Source organism: Aristolochia californica, unplaced genomic scaffold (assembly GCF_029961685.1).
Source record: "Aristolochia californica isolate CCGP_79_NKW_82.1479 unplaced genomic scaffold, dmAriCali1.0.hap1 SCAF_14, whole genome shotgun sequence".
Taxonomy (NCBI): Eukaryota; Viridiplantae; Streptophyta; class Magnoliopsida; order Piperales; family Aristolochiaceae; genus Aristolochia; species Aristolochia californica.
Window position 1 is genome coordinate 14770075 of NW_027181815.1, and position 21409 is coordinate 14791483.

Sequence of the window (21409 nt, forward strand, 5' to 3'; positions counted from 1 at the left end):
CTCTAAAATTTCCATTTTTTTGTGATCTATATTTGCCTTATCTTTTTGTTTTAGAGAAAACAGGGAGAGTGAAAAACTCAAGTTTGAAAAAAAAAATGAACATCTAAAATGGAAATGCACAAATGCTAAGAGAGATAATTCCAAATAGTATCTGTGATTTTTTAGGTCCGCCTTTTTGTAAAATAGGGAAAAAGTGGGTTGTTTGGCTCTGGTAAATATCCCACCGCACGTTAACTTGAGAATTTTAATTCTTTCTACTCCTTGAAATTTTTGGATCATTAAGTCATCTGCATCTTCAACATGTTTCTGGCATGCATATCCACTACATTTAAAACATGTTGGGATCAATTAGGAATCTCTTTCTTATAAAATTCCACCAAGCTATCTGAGGTTGTGCTAGTGGAATTTCCCCAACGTGGATTGCAAAACTTTGATGTTCTTTTTTACTGCGTGAAATTAACTTTCTTCACTCACATTTATTATAGTTTTTAAATTATTTTCATTACATAAACTCTAAACTTTCCATTTTGTTGTGATTTATATTTGACTTGTCTTTTTGTTTACGAGAAAACTGGGAGTGTGAAAAACTCAAGTTTGAAAAAAAAAATGAACATCCAAAATGGAAATGCAAAAATGTTGAGAGAGATAATTCCAAAAAGTATCTCGGATTTTTTAGTTCCACTTTTTGTAAAATAGGCAAAAAGTGGGTTCTTTTGCTCCTATAAATATCCCACCGCACATTAACTTGAGAATTTTAATTTTTTCTACTTCTTGAAATTTTTAGATCATAAGGTCATTTGCACCTTCAACATGTTTCTGGCATGCATATCCACCACATTTAAAACATTTTGGGGCCAATTAGGAATCTCTTTCTTATACAATTCCAACAAGCTATCATGGGTGTTACTAGTGGAATTTCCCCAACGTGGATTACAAAACTTTGATGTTCTTTTTTAATGCGTGAAAATATCTTTCTTCATTCACATTTATTATTGTTTTAAATTCTTTTCATTGCATAAACTCTAAACTTTCCATTTTGTTGTGATCTATATTTCGCCTTATCTTTTTGTTTACGAGAAAACTGAGAGAGTGAAAAACTCAAGTTAGACAAAAAAATTGAACATCCAAAATGGAAATACAAAAATGCTGAGAGAGATAATTCCAAAAAGTATTTGTGATTTTTTAGGTCCGCTTTTTTTTTAAAATAGGCAAAAAGTGGGTTGTTTGGCTCTGGTAAATATCCCACCACACAATAACTTGAGAATTTTAATTCTTTCTACTCCTCGAAATTTTTGGATGATTAGGTCATCCGCATCTTCAACATGTTTCTGGCATGTATCTCCACCACATGTAAAACATGTTTCTGGCATGCATATCCACCACATTTAAAACATGTTAGGATCAATTAGGAATCTCTTTCTTATAAAATTCCACCAAGGTATCTTGGGTTGTACTAGTGGAATTTTCCCAACGTGGATAACGAAAATTTGGTGTTCAATTTTAGTGTGTGAAAATAACTTTCTTCAGTCACATTTATTAAAGTTTTCAAATTCTTTTGCATACATAAACTCTAAAATTTCACTTTTTTTGTGATCTAGATTTGTTTTATCTTTTTGTTTAAGAGAAAACTGGGAGAGTGAAAAACTCAAGCTTGAAAAAAAAAATTGAATAGCCAAAACGGAAATGCGCAAATGCTGAGAGAGATAATTCGAAAAAGTATCTATAATTTTTTAGGTCCGCTTTTTAAAAAATAGGGAAAAATTAGGTTGTTTGGCTCTGGTAAATATCCCACTACACGTTAACTTGAGAATTTTAATTCTTTCTACTCCTTCAAAGTTTTGGATCATTAGGTCATCTGCATCTTCAACATGTTTCCGGCATGCATATCCACCATATTTAATACATGTTAGGATCAAATAAGAATCTCTTTCTTATGAAATTCCACCAAGCTATCTGGGGTTGTACTAGTGGAATTTCCCCAACGTGGATAACAAAACTTTGGTGTTCATATTTAGTGCGTGAAAATAACTTTCTTCACTCACATTTATTATACTTTTCAAATTCTTATGCATACATAAACTCTAAAATTTCCATTTTGTTGTGATCTATATTTGCCTTATCTTTTTCTTTACGAGAAAATAGGAAAGAGAAAACTCAAGTTTGAAAAAAAAAATTGAACATCCAGAATGGAAATGCACAAATGCTGAGAGAGATAATTCCAAAAAGTATCTGTGATTTTTTGGGTCCGCTTTTTTTAAAATAGGCAAAAAGTTGGTTGTTTGGCTCTGGTAAATATCCCACCGCACGTTAACTTGAGAATTTTAATTCTTTCTACTCCTTGAAATTTTTGCATCATTAGGTCATCTACATCTTCAACTTGTTTCTTGCATGCATATCCACCACATTTAAAACATGTTGGAATCAATTAGGAATCTCTTTCTTATAAAATTCCACCAAGCTATCTGGGGTTGTACTAGTGGAATTTCCCCAACCTGGGTAACAAAACTTTGGCGTTCTTTTTTAGTGCGTGAAAATAACTTCCTTCACTCATATTTATTATAGTTTTCAAATTCTTTTGCATACATAAACTCTCAAATTTTCATTATGTAGTGATCTATATTTGCCTTATCTTTTTGTTTACGAGAAAACTGGAAGAGAGAAAAAACTCAAGTTCGAATAAAAAGTTGAACATCCAAAATAGAAATGCACAAATGCTGAGAGATAATTCCAAAACGTATCAGTGATTTTTTAGGTCCGCTTTTTTTTAAAATTGGAAAAAAGTGGGTTGTTTGGCTCTGGTAAATATCCCACTACACACGAGAATTTTAATTCTTTCTACTCCTTGAAATTTTTTGATCATTAGGTAATCTGCATCTTCAACATGTTTCTGGCATGCATATCCCCCACATTTAAAACATGTTAGGATCAATTAGTAATCTCTTTCTAACAAAATTCCACCAAGCTATATGTGGTTGTACTAGTGGAATTTCCCCAACGTGGATAAGAAAACTTTGGTGTTCATTTTTAGTGCGTTAAAATAACTTTCTTCACTCACATCTTTCATAGGTTTCAAATTCTTTTGTATACTTCCATTTTATTGTGATCAATATTTGCCTTATCTTTTTGTTTACGAGAAAACGGGGAGAGAGAAAAAAATCAAGTTTGAAAAAAAATTAAACATCCAAAATGGAAAAGCATAAAAGCTGAGAGAGATAATTCCAAAAAGTATCTGACATTTTTTAGGTCCGCTTTTCGTAAAATAAGTAAAAAGTGGGTTGTTTGGCTCTGGTAAATATCCCACCGCACGTTAACTTGAGAATTTTAATTCTTTCTACTCCTTGAAATTTTTGGATCATAAGGTCATTTGCACCTTCAACATGTTTCCGGCATGCATATCCACCACATTTAAAACATATTAGGATCAATTAGGAATGTCTTTCTTATAAAAATTCCATCTGCAATTTGGGGTTGAACTAGTGGAATTTCCTCAAAGTCGATAACAAAACTTTGGTGTTCATTTTTAGTGCGTGAAAATAACTTTCTTCACTCACATTTATTATAGTTTTCAAATTCTTTTGCGTACATAAACTCTAAACTTTCCATTTTGTTGTGATCTATATTTGCCTTATCTTTTTGTTTACGAGAAAACAGGGAGAGAGAAAAAGTCAAGTTTGAAAAAAAAAATTGAACATCCAAAATGGAAATGCACAAATGCTGAGAGAGATAATTCCAAAAAGTATATGTGATTTTTTAGGTCCTCTTTTTGTAAAATAGGGAAAAAGTGGGTTGTTTGGCACTGGTAAATATCCCACCGCATGTTAACTTGAGAATTTTAATTCTTTGTACTCCTTGAAATTTTTGCATCATTAGGTCATCTACATCTTCAACATGTTTCTGGCATGCATATCCACCACATTTAAAACATGTTGGGATCAATTAGGAATCTCTTTCTTATAAAATTCCTCCAAGCTATCTGGGGTTGTACTAGTGGAATTTCCTCTACCTGGATAACAAAACTTTGGTGTTCATTTTTAGTGCGTGAAAATAACTTTCTTCACTCTCATTTATTATAGTTTTCAAATTCTTTTGCATACATAAACTCTGAAATTGCCATTTATTGTGATCTATATTTGCCTTATCTTTTTGTTTACGAGAAAACTGGGAGAGTAGAAAAACTCAAGTTTGAAAAAAAAAATTGAAAAAAAAAAATGGAAATGCACAAATGCTGAGAGAGATAATTCCAAAAAGTATAGGTGATTTTTCAGGTTCGCTTTTTGTAAAATAGGCAAAAAGTGGGATGTTTGGCTCTGGTAAATAACCCACTGCATGTTAACTTGAGAATTTTAATTTTTTCTACTCCTAGAAATTTTTGCACCATTAGGTCATCTGGATCTTCAACATGTTTCTGGTGCGCATATCCACCACATTTATAACATGTTAGGATAAATTAGGAATCTCTTTCTTATAAAATTCTACCAAGCTATCAGGGGTTGTACTAGTGGAATTTCCCCAATGTGGATAACATAACTTTGGTGTTCAGTTTTAGTGCATGAAAATAACTTTCTTCACTCACATTTTTTATAGTTTTCAAATTATTTTGCATACATAAATTCTTAAATTTCCATTTTGTAGTGATATATATTTGCCTTATCTTTTTGTTTAAGAAAAAAATGGAAGAGAGAAAAAACTCAAGTTTGAAAAAAAAATTGAACATCCAAAATGGAAATGCAAAAATGCTAAGAGAGATAATTCCAAAAAGTATCTAGGATTTTTTAGTTCCACTATTTTTAAAATAGGCAAAAAGTGGGTTGTTTTGCTCCTGTAAATATCCCACCGCACGTTAACTTGAGAATTTTAATTTTTTCTACTCCTTGAAATTTTTAGATAAAAAGGTCATTTGCACTTTCAACATGTTTCTGGCATGCATATCCACCATATTTAAAACATGTTAGGATCAATTAGGAATCTCTTTCTTAAAAAATTTCACGAAGCTTTCAGCGGTCGTTGTAGTGGAATTTCCCCAACGTGGATAACAAAACTTTTGTGTTCATTTTTAGTGCGTGAAAATAACTTTCTTCACTCACATTTATTATAGTTTTCAAATTCTTTTGCATACATAAACTCTAAAATTTCAATTTTGTTGTGATCTATATTTAACTTATCTTTTGGTTTACGAGAAAAATGGGAGAGAGAAAAACTGAAGATTGAAAAAAAAAATGAACATCCAAAATGGAAATGCACAAATGCTAAGAGAGATAATTCCAAAAAGTATCTGTGAATTTGTAGGTCCGCTCTTTGTAAAAAAGGCAAAAAGTGGGTTGTTTGGCTCTGGTAAATATCCCACCGCACAATAACTTGCGAATTTTAATTTTTTCTACTCCTTGAAACTTTTGGATCATTAGGTCATTTGCATCTTCAACATGTTTCTTGCACGCATATCCACCACATTTAAAACATGTTAGGATCAATTAGGAATCTCTTTCTTATAAAAATTCCACCATGCAATTTGGGGTTGTACTAGTGGAATTTCCTTGATGTGGATAACAAAACTTTGTTGTTCATTTTTAGTGCGTGAAAATAACTTTCTTCACTCACATTTATTATAGTTTTCAAATTATTTTGCATACATAAACACTAAACTTTCCATTTTGTTGTGATCTATATTTGCCTTATTTTTTTGTTTACGAGAAAACTGGGAGAAAGAAAAAACTAAACTTTAAAAAAAAAATTGAACATCTAAAATTGAAATGCACAAATGCTGAGAGAGATAATTCCAAAAAGTAAATGTGATTTTTTAGGTCCGCTTTTTCTAAAATAGGGAAAAAGTGGGTTGTTTTGCTCTGGTAAATATCCCACCGCACGTTAACTTGAGAATTTTTATTCTTTTTTCTCCTTGAAATTTTTGCATCATTAGGGTATCTGCATCTTCAACATGTTTCTGGCATGCACATCCGCCATATTTAAAAATATATTAGGATCAATTGGAAATCTCTTTCTTATAAAATTCCACCAAGTTATCTAAGGTTGTACTACTGGAATTTCCCCTACGTGGAAAACAAAACTTTGGTGTTCATTTTAAGTGTGTGAAAATAACTTTCTTCACTCACGTTTATTATAGTTTTCAAATATTTTGCATACATAAACTCTAAAATTTCCATTTTGTTGTGATTTATATTTTTCTTAACTTTTTGTTTATGAGAAACGGGGAGATTGAAAAAACTCAAGTTTGAGATAAAAAAATGAACATCTAAAATGGAAATGCACAAATGCTGAGAGAGATAATTCCAAAATGTATCTGTGATTTTTTCGGTCGGCCTTTTTATAAATCGGGAAAAAGTGGGTTGTTTGGCTCTGGTAAATATCCCACCGCACGTTAACTTGAGAATTTTAATTCTTTCTACTCCTTGAAATTTTTGGATCATTAGGTCATCTGCATCTTCAGCATGTTTCTAGCATGCATATCCACCACATTTAAACCAATTGGGGTCAATGCAGAATCTCCTTCTTATAAAATTCCACCAAGCTATTTGGGGTTGTACTAGTGGAATTTCCCCAACGTGGATTACAAAACTTTGATGTTCTTTTTTAGTGCGTGTAAATATTTTCTTCACTGACATTTATTATAGTTTTTAAATTCTTTTCATTAAACAAACTCTAAACTTTCCATTATTTTGTGATCTATATTTTGCCTTTTCTTTTTGTTTACGAGAAAACTGAGAGAGTGAAAAACTCAAGTTAGAAAAACAATTGAACATCCAAAATGGAAATGCAAAAATATAGAGAGAGATAATTCCAAAAAGTATCTGTGATTTTTTAGGTCCGCTTTTTGTAAAATAGGCAAAAAGTGGGTTCTTTGGCTCTGGTAAATTTCCCACTGCACAATAACTTGAGAATTTTAATTCTTTCTACTCCTTGAAATTTTTGGATGATTAGGTCATCCGCATCTTCAACATGTTTCTGGCATGCATATCCACCACATTTAAAACATGTTTCAAGCATGCATATCCACCACATTTAAAACATGTTAGGATCAATTAGGAATCTCTTTCTTATAAAATTCCACCAAGGTATCTTGGGTTGTACTAGTGGAATTTCACCAACGTGGATACCAAAACCTATGTGTTCAATTTTAGTGCTTGAAAATGACTTTCTTCACTCACATTTATTAAATTTTTCAAATTCTTTTACATACATCAACTGTAAAATTTCAGTTTTTTTGTGATCTATATTTGCCTTATCTTTTTGTTTACGAGAAATCTGGGAGAGAGAAAAAACTCAAGTTTGAAAAAAAAAATTGAACATCCAAAATGGACATGCAAAAATACATAGAGAGATACTTCCGAAGAGTATCAGTGATTTTTTAGGTATGCTTCTATTGAAATAGGCAAAAAGTAGGTTGTTTGGCTCTGGTAAATATCCCACCGCACGTTAACTTGAGAATTTTAATTCTTTCTACTCCTTGAAATTTTTGGATCATTAGGCCATCTGCATCTTCAACATGTTTCTAGCAAGCATATCCACCACATTTAACACATGTTCCGATTAATTAAGAATCTCTTTCTTATGAAATTCCACCAAGCTATCTAGGGTTGTACTAGTGGAATTTCCCCAACGTGGATAACAAAACATTGGTGTTCATATTTAGTGCGTGAAAATAACTTTCTTCACTCACATTTATTATACTTTTCAAATTCTTTTGAATTCATAAACTCTAAAATTTCCATTTTGTTATGATCAATATTTGCCTTATCTTTTTGTTTACGAGAAAGCAGGGAGAGTGAAAAAGTCAAGTTTCAAAAAAAAAATTGAACATCCAAAATGGAAATGCACAAATGCTGAGAGAGATAATTCCAAAAAGTATTTGTGATTTTTTAGGTCCGCTTTTTGTAAAATAGGCAAAAAGTGGGTTGTTTGGCTTTGGTAAATATCCCACCGCACGTTAACTTGATAATTTTAATTCTTTCTACTCCTTGAAATTTTTGAATCATTAGGTCATCTGCATCTTCAACATGTTTCTGGCATGCATATCCTCCACATTTAATATATGTTAGGATCAATTAGGAATCTCTTTCTTATGAAATTCCACCAAGCTATCTGGGGTTGTACAAGTGGAATTTCCAAAACGTGGATAACAAAACGTTGGTGTTCATATTTAGTGCGAGAAAATAACTTTCTTCACTCACATTTATTATAGTTTTAAAATTCTTTTGCATACATAAACTCTAAAATTTCCATTTTGTTGTGATCTATATTCGACTGATCTTAAGGTTTACGAGAGAACTGGGAGAGTGGAAAACTGAAGTTTGAAAAAAAAAATTGAACATCCAAAATGGAAATGCACAAATGCTGAGAGAGATATTTCCAAAAAGTATCTGTGATTTTTTAGGTCCGCTTTTTGTGAAAAAGGCAAAAAGTGGGTTGTTTGGCTCTGGTAAATATCCCACCGTACGTTGAATTGAGAATTTTAATTTTTTCTACTCCTTGAAATTTTTGGATCATTAGGTCATTTGCATCTTCAACATGTTTCTGACATGCATATCCACCACATTTAAAACATGTTAGGATCAATTAGGAATCTCTTTCTTATAAAAATTCCACCATGCAATTTGGGGTTGTACAAGTGGAAGTTACTTGACGTCGATAACAAAACTTTGGTGTTCATTTGTAGTGCGTGAAAATAAATTTTTTCACTCACATTTATTATAGTTTTCAAATTATTTTGCATACATAAACTCTAAACTTTCCATTTTGTTGTGATCTATATTTGCTTTATCTTTTGTTTACGAGGAAACAGGGATAGAGAAAAAACTCAAGTTTGAAAAAAAAATTGAACATCTAAAATGGAAATGCACAAATGCTGAGAGAGATAATTCCAAAAAGTATCGGTGATTTTTTAGCTCTGGTTTTTGTAAAATAGGGAAAAAGTGGGTTGTTTTGCTCTGGTAATTATCCCACAGCACGTTAACTTGAGAATTTTAATTCTTTCTACCCCTCAAAATTTTTGGATCATTAGGGCATCTGCATCTTCAACATGTTTCTGGCATGCTTATCCACCATATTTAAAAACATATTAGGATCAATTAGAAATCTCTTTCTTATAAAATTCCACCAAGCTATCTAAGGTTGGACTAGTGGAATTTCCCCAACGTGGAAACCAAAACATTGGTGTTCATTTTTAGTGCATGAAAATAACTTTCTTCACTCACATTTATTATCATTTTCAAATTTTCTTGCATACATACACTCTAAAATTTCCATTTTGTTGTGATCTATATTTGCCTTATCTTTTTGTTTACAAAAAAAATTGGAGAGTAAAAAAACTCAAGTTTGAAAAACAAAATTGAACATCCAAAATGGAAATGCACAAATGCTGAGAGAGATAATTCCAAAAAGTATCTGTGATTTTTTAGGTCGGCTTTTTGTAAAATCGGCAGAAAGTGGGTTGTTTGGCTCTAGTAAATATCCCACCGCACGTTAACTTGATAATATTAATTCTTTCTACTCCTTGAAATTTTTGGATCATTAGGTCATCTGCATCTTCAACATGTTTCTGGCATGCATATCCACCACATTTAATACATGTTAGGATCAATTAGGAATCTCTTTCTTATGAAATTCAACCAAGATATTTGGGGTTGTACTAGTGGAATTTCCCAAATGTGGATAACAAAACTTTGGTGATGATTTTTAGTGCGTGAAATTAACTTTCTTCTCTCACATTTATTATAGTTTTCAAATTCTTTTGCATACATAAACTGTAAAATTTCTATTTTGGTGTGATCTATATTTGCCCTACCTTTTTGTTTAAGAGAAAACTGGGAGAGTGAAAAACTCAAGTTTGAAAAAAAAATTGAACATCTAAAATGGAAATGCATAAATGCTGAGAGAGATAATTCCAAAAAGTATCTGTGATTATTTAGGTCCGCCTTTTTATAAAATCGGGAAAAAGTGGATTGTTTGGTTCAGGTAAATATCCCACCGCACGTTAACTTGAGAATTTTAATTCTTTCTACTCCTTGAAATTTTTGGATCATTAGGTCATCTGCATCTTCAACATGTTTCTGGCATGCATATCCACCATATTTAAAACATATTGGGGTCAATTAGGAATCTCTTTATTATAAAATTCCACCAAGCTATCGGGGGTATTACTAGTGGAATTTCCCCAATGTGGATTATAAAACTTTGATGTTCTTTTTTAGTGCGTGAAAATATCTTTCTTCACACACATTTATTATAGTTTTTAAACTCTTTTCATTACATAAACTCTAAACTTTCCATTTTGTTGTGATCTATATTTTGCCTTATCTTTTTGTTTACGAGAAAACTGAGAGAGTGAAAAACTCAAGTTAGAAAAAAAAATTGAACATCCAAAATGGAAACGCAAAAATGTTGAGAGAGATAATTCCAAAAAGTATCTGTGATTTTTTAGGTCCGGTTTTTGTAAAATAGGCAAAAAGTGGGTTGTTTGGCTCTGGTAAATATCCCACCGCACGTTAACTTGAGAATTTTAATTTTTTCTACTCCCTGAAATTTTTTGATCATTAGGTCATCTGCATCTTCAACATGTTTTTGGCATGCATATCCACCATATTTAAAACATATTAGGATCAATTAGAAATCTTTTTCTTATAAAATTCCACCAAGCTATCTGGGGTTGTACTAGTGGAATTTCCCCAACATGGAAAAAAAAACTTTGGAGTTCATTTTTAGTGCGTGAAAATAAATTTCTTCACTGACATTTATTATAGTTTTCAAATTCTTTTGCATGCATAAACTCTAAAATTTCCATTTTGTAGTGATCGATATTTGCCTTATCTTTTTTGTTTACAAGAAAATTGGGAGAGTGAAAAAACTCAAGTTTGGAAAACAAAATTGAACATCCAAAATGGAAATGCACAAATGCTGAGAGAGATAATTCCAAAAAGTATCTATGATTTTTTAGGTCCGGTTTTTGTAAAATAGGAAAAAAGTGCATTGTTTGGCTCTGGTACATATCCCACCGCACGTTAACTTGAGAATTTTAATTCTTTCTACTCCTTGAAATTTTTGGATCATTAGGTCATCTGCATCTTCAACATGTTTCTGGCATGCATATCCACCACATTTAATACATGTTATGATCAATTAGGAATCTCTTTCTAATGAAATTCAACCAAGATATCTGGGGTTGTACTAGTGGAATTTCCCCAACGTGGATAACAAAACTTTGTTGTTGATTTTTAATGCCTGAAAATAACTTTCTTCACTCACATTTATTATAGTTTTCAAATTGTTTTGCATACATAAACTCTAAAATTCCATTTTGTTGTGATCTATATTTGTCCTACCTTTTTGTTTAAGTGAAAACTGGGAGAGTTAAAAACTCAAGTTTGAAAAATAAAAAATTGAACATCTAAAATGGAAATGAACAAATGCTGAGAGAGATAATTCCAAAAATTATCTTTGATTTTTTAGGTCCGCCTTTTTATAAAATAGGGAAAAAGTGGGTTGTTTGGTTGTTTGGATATGGTAAATATCCCGCCACACGTTCACTTGAGAATATTAATTATTTCTACTCCTTGAAATTTTTGGATCATTAGGTCATCTGCATCTTCAACATGTTTCTGGCATGCATATCTACCACATTTAAAACATGTTGGGGTCAATTAGGAATCTCTTTCTTATAAAATTCCAGCTAGCTATTTTGGGTTGTACTAGTGGAATTTCCCGGACGTGGATTACAAAACTTTGATGTTCTTTTTTAGTATGTGAAAATATCTCTCTTCACTCACATTTATTATAGTTTTGAAATTCTTTTCATTACATAAAATCTAAACTTTCCATTTTGTTGTGATCTATATTTTGCCTTATCTTTTTGTTTACTAGAAAACTGAGAGAGTGAAAAATTCAAGTGAGAAAAAAAAAATTGAACATCCAAAATGGAAATGCAAAAATACTGAGATCGATAATTCCAAAAAGTATCTGTGATTTTTTAGGTCCGCTTTTTGTAAAATAGGCAAAAAGTGGGTTGTTTGGCTCTGGTAAATATCCCACCGCACAATAACTTCAGAATTTTAATTCTTCTACCCCTTGAAATTTTTGGATGATTAGATCATCCACATCTTCAACATGTTTCTGCCATGCATATCGACCACATTTAAAACATGTTTCTGGCTTGCATATCCACCACATTTAAAACATGTTAGGATCAATTAGGAATCTCTTTCTTATAAAATTCCACCAAGGTATCTTGGGTTGTACTAGTGGAATTTTTCCAATGTGGATAACAGAACTTTGGTGTTCAATTTTATTGCGTGAAAATAACATTCTTCACTCGCATTGATTTAAGTTTTCAAATTCTTTTGCATACATAAACTCTTAAATTTCACTTTTTTGTGATCTATATTTTCCTTATGAGAAAACTAGGAGAGTGAAAAACTCAAGCTTGAAAAAAAAAATTGAACATCCAAAATGGATATAAGTAAATGCTGAGAAAGATAATTCCAAAAAGTTTCTGTGATTTTTTAGGTCTGCTTTTTTTTAAATAGAGAAAAAGAAGGTTGTTTGGCTCTGGTAAATATCCCACCGCACGTTAACTTGAAAATTTTAATTCTTGCTACTCAAAATTTTTAGATCATTAGGTCATCTGCATCTTCAACATGTTTCTAGCATGCATATCCACCACATTTAATACATGTTAGGATGAATTAAGAATCTCTTTCTTATGAAATTCCACTAGGCTATCTGGGGTTGTACTAGTGGAATTTCCCCAACGTGGATAACAAAACTTTTGTGTTCATATTTAGTGCGTGAAAATAACTTCCTTCACTCACATTTATTATACTATTCAAATTCTTTTGCATACATAAACTCTAAAATTTCCATTTTGTTGAGATCTTTATTTGTCGTATCTGTTTGTTTACGAGAAAACAGGGAGAGTGAAAAACTCTAGTTTGAAAAAAAAATTTGAGCAACCAAAATGGAAATGCACAAATGCAGAGAGAGATAAATCCAAAAAGTATCTATGATTTTTTAGGTTCTCTTTTTGTAAAATAGGGAAAAAGTTGTTGGTTTGGCTCTGGTAAATATCCCACCGCACGCTAACTTGAGAATTTTAATTCTTTCAACTCCTTGAAATTTTTGGATCATTAAGTCATCTGCATCTTCAACACGTTTCTGGCATGCATATCCTCCACATGTAAAACATGTTGGGATCAATTAGGAATCTCGTTCTTATAAAATTCCACCAAGTTATCTGGGGTTGTACTAGTGGAATTTCCCTAACCAGGATAACAAAACTTTGGTGTTCATTTTTAGTGCGTGAAAATAACTTTCTTTACTCACATTTATTGTAGTTTTCAAATTCTTTTGCATACATAAACTCTGAAATTTCCATTTTGTTGTGCTCTATATTTCCCTTATCTTTTTGTTTACAAGAAAACAGGGAGAGTGAAAAAACTCAAGTTTGAAAAAAAAAAATTGAACATCCAAAATGGAAATGCACAAATGCTGAGAGAGATAATTCTAAAACATATCTGTGATTTTTTAGGTCCGCTTTTTGTAAAATAGGCAAAAAGTGGGTTGTTTGGCTTTGGTAGAAATCCCACTGCACGTTAACATCAGAATTTTAAATCTTTTTACTCCTTGAAATTTTTGGATCATTAGGTCATCTGCATCTTCGACATGTTTCTGGCATGCATATCCCCCACATTTTAAACACGTTAGGAGCAATTAGGAATCACTTTCTTATAAAATTCCACCAAGCTATCTGTGGTTGTACTAGTGGTATTTCCCCAACGTGGATAACAACACATTGGTGTTCATTTTTAGTGTGTGAAAATAACTTTCTTCACTCACATTTATTATAGTTTTCAAATTTGTTTTGCATTCATAAACTCTAAAATTTCCATTTTGTTGTGATCTATATTTGCCTTATCTTTTTGTTTACTAGAAAATTGGGAGAGTGAAAAAAATCAAGTTTGAAAAAAAAAATGGAACATCCAAAATGGAAATGCAAAAATACTGAGAGAGATAATTTCAAAAAATATCTGGGATTTTTTTGGTCCGCTTTTTGTAAAATAGGCAAAAAGTGGGTTGTTTGGCTCTGGTAAATATCCCACCACACATTAAGTTGAGAATTTTATTTCTTTCTACTCCTTGAAATATTTGGATCATTAGGTCATCTGCATCTTCAACATGTTTCTAGCACGCATATCCACCACATTTAAAATAAGTTAGGATCAAATAGGAATCTCTTTCTTATAAAATTCCACAAAGCTATCTGGGGTAGTGCTAGTGGAATTTTCCCAACGTGGATAACAAAACTATGGTATTGATTTAATGGTGTTCATTTTTAGTGCGTGAAAATAACTTTCTTCACTCACATTTATTATAGTTTTCAAATTCTTTTGTATACATAAACTCTAAAATTTCCATTTTGTTGTGATCTATATTTACCTTATCTTTTTGTTTACGAGAAAACAGGGAGAGAGAAAAAAGTCAAGTTTAAAAAAAACAATTGAACATCCAAAATGGAAATGCACAAATGTGAGAGAGATACTTCCAAAAAGTATTTGTAATTTTTGATAGATGCCATATTTTGACATGAGAACTAGGTTAATTATAATAGAATAACCTTTATAATTGTATTATAGGTAGTTACTTATCGATTTTCAAATGAAATGAGCATTTATTGAATTTGGCATTAATCACTGTCGATATTGCATATTTCTCTCTCCTGAATTATATTTCATTATTTTTTAGTCTTATTTCTTCCTGAAATGCTTTTTATAGATTCAATTATGGAATTTCAGGAGAATTTGGGTGGAGAAGAAGATATTTACCAAAATGCCCTTAGTGAAATGGAGGTAATTTCTAGGGCAAATCGTTTTAAAATAAGAAAATCATATTTAAAGAAGAAGAAGGGCGTGAAGAGGGGAGAGCGTAAAGAGAAGAGGAGTAGAGACCAAAAGGGAGGACTTTGACCGGAAACAGGGGAGGACCCGAGAGGAGTTCCCCACCGCTGTTCGCCGGCCAAGACCTTTCGCCACCGTCGTCCACCACCATCAGGCAACCGAGAACAGACCCGAGGAGAGTTCGAGAGAGTCTCCGTCGCGGCGAGTTCGACGCTGCCATTCTTTGCTCGCCAGGCCGGGAGGGGATCCGAGAGGGCTTCTCCGGCGCCACTTCCGTTTTCAGACCATCCTCCGGCGTCGTTTACATATTCCGACCAGTCCCGGAGCCATTCCGACTCTAATCGAGAATCGAGAGAGCCGGTTAGAGAACGTCAGCTCTGTTTCGCTCTTCGCCGGACATTACCTCCGGCCGTCGGCTTCTAACCGTCGTCTCCGGCGTCGTCTCTACCTCCGGCCACTCACTATTGCTACCCGACGCCACCAATTTCCGGAAATCGCAGCACCCGTGAGAACGAGTTGCTGCCCGAGCGAGAGGAGGAAGAAGGGGAGTAATTCGTCATTATTGAATTTGATTTTTTATATGGTTTGAACTTAGGTTTTGAATGTTAATTGAATCTGATTTGATAATTAAGGTTTATTTGAGATTTGTTTTCTTGATATTTGATTAAATTAGTTAATTAGGGTAAGATTATAATTGAGGTTAGATTTTGGTATTTTAATCCGATTTCTGTCTTTAACTCTAGGCGCCCGAGAGGGGCTAGACGCAAGGATTGAGAAATCTGGATTCGTAGTTACGTGGCGCTCGAGAGAGGCACGAATCACGGTAAAATCCAGAGTTGACGTTTCCTGTTGTGCAAGTAGTTAATTAAATTATTGCTTGATAATTTAGGATATAATTAGTATTTAGTTCATATTAATTCATCATATTTGGTTAGGCTAGTTGACTGAAGAATACACGAAATTCAATCCTCCCTGTGGATATGACCCTCGCTTACTGCTAGATTACATGAACGATTCGTACGCTTGCGAGGTATAAAAGTCGATGTAACTAAAATTCTACATCAAGTTTTTGGCGCCGTTGCCGGGGAGGCACGTATTAAGCGTATATCTTTGTTCTCCATAGTCTTAGGTTAGATTTTATTTTATTTTATTTTTGTTTTTATTTTTATTTTTTTATTTTTTTTTGCTTTCATAATTTTAGTTTGGTATTTTTTATGAAATTATTATTATTTCTTCTAGTTAGTTCATATTTTTAGTAGCGAGTTTGTTAGCTTAATTTGATAGTTCATTTTGTTTCTTTTTGTGTTTTTATGCACGGGCGCCGCTCCCTAGGTGGACCATTAGCTCCCTTTGTTGAAGAGGTAGAACATATTTGTAGGAAAACACCCGAAGTCAAGTTAGGAGCTACCATGGCCAATCAGGGCGAACCATTACAGTTACCTGCAGCAGGTGACCGTAGAGCCCTGAGGGATTATTCTATCCCATCCCACTTCACATCACCTTCTTGCATTATATTGCCACCCACTACTGCCGCCAGTTATGAGTTGAAACCGGGTGTGATCCAACTCCTCCCTACATTCTATGGGTTGGATAAGGAGGACCCATATTACCACATCAAGGAATTCTTAGATATTTGTGCAACTTTTAAATTCCAGAATTTCTCAGATGACTCTATCCGGTTAAGACTTTTTCCATTTTCACTTAAGGATAAGGCCAAGTCTTGGCTTAATTCCTTGGAGGTGGGCAGCATTACTTCATGGGACACGTTAGTCACAAAATTTTTGTCCAAGTACTTTCCCATTCAGAGAACTACAGCCCTCAAGAGAGAAATCTCCAACTTTATGCAGCAGGAGGGTGAACACTTTTATGAGGCTTGGGAGAAATGGAAGGATTTGATCCGTAGGTGTCCGCATCATGGGTTTGAGAAATGGCATTTAGTGCAATACTTTTATCAAGGTCTTACACCCCAGGTTAGATCCATGGTAGATGCAACGAGTGGTGGGAGTTTGATGGGTAAGAGTGCTAGTGAGGCGTGGGACTTCTTTGAAACGTTGAGTGATCAATCTCAGCAATGGGGTTCGTCATTTAATGTTGATAGGAGATCCCACGAAACCAAAAGAGGGGGTCTCTACGAGGTTAGTGAAACACCTATGCTCATGGCCAAGATTGAGGGGTTGACTAGAAAAATTGATGCCCTTATGGTGTCCAAGAGTTCACCTGCTCCTAACCCATCTACTGTCTGTGCCATATGCTCTGGTTCATCTCATCCCACACAAATGTGTCCATCTAGTTCATCCTACCCAGAGCTCATTGAGGACTTGAATGCAGTCCAGAATTTTCATAGACCAAACCGGAACGATCCTTTTTCAGAAACATATAATCTGGGTTGGGCTAGGCACCCAAATTTCTCATGGTCCAAGGGCCCACAGGTTGGGGGTCCTCCAAGGTTTACTCAACCCCTCCGCGCCCACACTTCACCCAACAACCATTGATTCCACAAAAACCTTCACTTGAGGATACACTTCAATTATTCATGCAGAATACACAGTCCTCCATTGCCAAACTTGAAATGCAAGTGAGTCAGTTGGCCAGCCACATGAGTGAACAAGCACAAAATAGACTCCCGAGTCAAACCATTCCTAACCCCAAAATCACACATGAGAGTGAGTTGAGTTCCAAACCCCACCATGAGCAAGCAAAAGCCATAACCACCCTTAGGAGTGGTCGTGAGTTGAACAATGGGGTAGGGACCACTAAGTCTAAGGAGTCAAAAGATGACAATGGGGACACATCATTGAGTGACGAACCTCCAAGTTCTCCACCAACAACCAAGCAGATCCCTAACCAAGTCCCACTAGCTCCTTATCCGCAGAGGTTATCGGGCCCACCTAGGAAAGGAGATAGCATGCATGAAACATTGGAACTGTTTAGTAAGGTTCACATTAACATTCCACTTCTTGATGCTATTAGGCAAGTCCCTGCCTATGCCCGATTTTTGAAAGACCTTTGTACACAGAAGAGAAAACAACATGTTAACAAAAAGGTCTTTCTTACTGAGAATGTAAGCTCAATTCTGAAGCACAACACTTCTCCTAAAGTTAAAGATCCTGGATGTCCCACAATTTCATGTGTCATTGGTGAACATACCATCCAGAGAGCTCTTCTTGACTTAGGAGCAAGTGTGAATTTGCTTCCTTTCTTTGTGTACCAGCAATTAGGTTTGGGGGAATTGAAGCCTACCCCCATCACACTTCAACTAGCTGACCGTTCTGTCAAGATACCACGAGGAATAGTTGAAGATGTTTTGATAAAAGTGGAAAAATTTTTGTTCCCGGTTGATTTCATTGTTCTTGATACAGAACCAGTATTCAATGTGACCAACCAAATTCCTGTCATCCTAGGACGTCCCTTCTTAGCCACATCTAATGCTATCATTCATTGTAAAAGTGGTGAGTTGGAGTTGTCTTTTGGAAATTTTAAGGTCTCATTGAATGTATTTAATGCCGGGCACCACCCACTTGAGTCTGATGATCTGAGTCCTGCATTTAATATAGAAACTGTTATGCTTGATAACGAATCCACTCTTGAATCTTTTGAGTCTTGCATAACATCTTTAGACATGGACTATTTTGATGAGGAAACATATTTCCGAGAGGTTAATTCTTTACTCAATTCTGTACCTCTGTTGGAGGAAGCTTATGAGGTTATCACAACTGATCATCCACAGGATCTTCCTCTTGACTTAGACAAACCTCTTGAAACTTCCAAGCTAGATCTTAAGCCACTTCCTCCCACGTTGAAGTATGCGTTCTTGGGACCCATGAACTCATTACCAGTCATTATTTCCTCTGATTTGAGTATTGAGCAGGAGGAACAATTGACTGAAGTTTTACAAGCACACAGAGAGGCATTGGGGTGGACTCTTGATGCCTTAAAAGGGATTAGCCCCTCCATATGCATGCATCATATTCATTTGGAGGAGGGGACTAAAGCCTCACGTGAGATGCAACGTAGGTTAAATCCCCATATGCTGGAGGTTGTGAGAGAAGAAGTCATTAGGTTGCTTGTGACAGGAATCATTTACCCTATTTCCGATAGCACCTGGGTGAGTCCAATTCAAGTTGTCCCTAAGAAAGGGGGGATAACAATAATGAAAAATGAGAGAGGTGAATTGATTCCCACAAGAACTACCACCAAGTGGCGTGTCTGCATTGACTATAGAAAACTTAATTCCGTCACTAGGAAGGATCACTTCCCACTACCTTTCATTGATCAGGTACTAGAGCGATTGGCCGGCCACAATTTTTATTGCTTCTTAGATGGATACTCCGGCTACAATCAAATTCCCATTGCTCCAGAAGACCAGGAAAAGACCACATTCACGTGTCCGTTTGGCACCTATGCTTACAGACGCATGCCTTTTGGTTTATGCAATGCACCCGCCACTTTCCAACGGTGCATGATGAGTATTTTTTCTGACATGATTGGTGAATTTTTAGAGGTCTTTATGGATGACTTTTCTGTGTTTGGCTCTAGTTTTGATACATGTCTTTACAATCTTTCACTCGTATTGTCCCGTTGCATTAAGTCCAATTTAGTCTTGAATTGGGAGAAATGCCACTTCATGGTGAAAGAAGCAATTGTGTTAGGACATGTAGTGTCTGAGAGGGGTGTAGAAGTGGACAAAGCCAAGGTTGACCTAATTACCAATCTGTCACCACCTACTTCTGTGAAGGGAGTGCGTTCTTTCCTTGGCCATGCTGGGTTCTATAGGCGTTTCATTAAAGACTTTAGCAAAATTTCTCGTCCTTTGACAAATTTACTTGCTCAAGATGTTGCTTTTGCCTTTGATGATGCCTGTATTCATGCTTTTGAGACACTGAAGAAATGTTTGTCCACTGCACCCATTGTCCAACCCCCTATTTGGTCTTTGCCTTTTGAGTTGATGTGTGATGCCTCTGACTATGCATTGGGGGCTGTTTTGGGGCAAAAGACAGATAAAATGCCCTGTGTCATTCAATATGCTAGCCGAACTCTTCATGATGCTCAATTGAATTATACTACCACTGAGAAGGAGTTGCTAGCTGTTGTGTTTGCCTTGAACAAATTCAGATCATATCTGTTAGGGTCAAAGGTTATAGTGTTCACTGATCATTCTGCTTTGAAGTATTTATTATCCATCAAGGACACTAAACCTCGCTTGATTAGATGGATCTTGCAATTGCAAGAATTTGACCTTGAGATTCGAGATAAGAAGGGTTGTGAGAATGTTGTTGCTGATCATCTATCTAGGATATGTATAGTACCTCAGGAAGGATTCCTTCCTTTAAATGATTCCTTCCCTGATGAACAACTTCTCCAAGTATCCCAGTTGCCTTGGTTTGCTGATATAGTCAACTATCTTGTAACTCATAAGATTCCTGATTATTGGAGTAAACAAGATAGATTGAAATTCTTTTCCCAAGTCAAACATTTTTTTTGGGATGACCCTTATTTGTTCAAGGTGTGTTCTGACCAAGTCATTAGGCGTTGTGTACATGAGCAAGACTTTGCCAACATTCTTGAATTCTGTCATTCCCACGCATGTGGTGGACATTTTGGTGCTAGAAAGACCGCGGCTAAAGTCTTGCAATGTGGTTTCTATTGGCCTTCATTATTTAGAGATGCCCATGAGTTTTGTCAGGTGTGTGATAAATGCCAATGAACTGGTTGTTTGTCTAGGAAGAACATGATGCCTCTTAACCCCATTCTTATTGTTGAATTGTTTGATGTGTGGGGTATTGACTTCATGGGTCCTTTTCCTGTCTCATTCGGCTATCAATACATCCTTGTTGCTGTTGAATATGTCTCTAAATGGATTGAAGCTATATCATGTAAGACAAACGATCACAAAGTGGTGGTAAAGTTTTTAAAAGAAAATATCTTTAATCGATTTGGTACCCCGAGAGCGATCATCAGTGATGGGGGATCTCATTTTTGTAACAGAGCATTTGAGGCCTTATTGAAGAAATATTCCATCACTCATCGGGTGTCCACTCCATACCACCCACAAACTTGTGGTCAAGTGGAAATCTCTAATAGAGAGATCAAATGGATTTTGGAGAAGACGGTTCGCTTTGATAGGAAAGATTGGTCCACTCGATTGGACGATGCCTTATGGGCCTATCGAACCGCTTATAAGACTCCTATTGGGATGTCTCCATTTCGCCTAGTATTCGGCAAAGCATGTCATCTACCTGTTGAGCTTGAGCATAGAGCTTATTGGGCCATTAAGGCTTTAAATTTTGATTTAACTCAAGCGGGTGAGGAGAGAAAGTTGCAATTGAATGAGTTGGAAGAGATACGTCATGATGCTTATGAGAATGCCAAACTGTATAAGGAGCGAACAAAGCTTTTACATGATAAATCTATTTTTCGCAAGTCTTTTACTGTTGGGCAGAATGTTTTACTTTATATAACTCACGATTGCATTTGTTTCCAGGGAAGCTAAGATCCAGGTGGTCTGGTCCATT

The 21409-nt window shown here is 34.8% G+C and overlaps 1 non-coding gene across 1 annotated transcript; it reads right to left on the minus strand.

The window, feature by feature from the left end:
* Window positions 1-16711: 16711 nt before the first annotated feature.
* Window positions 16712-16818, minus strand: LOC137950967 (small nucleolar RNA R71). Its single transcript, XR_011112053.1, has one exon. It is a non-coding gene; the product is annotated as a small nucleolar RNA R71 (small nucleolar RNA).
* Between the last annotated feature and the right edge of the window lie 4591 nt (window positions 16819-21409).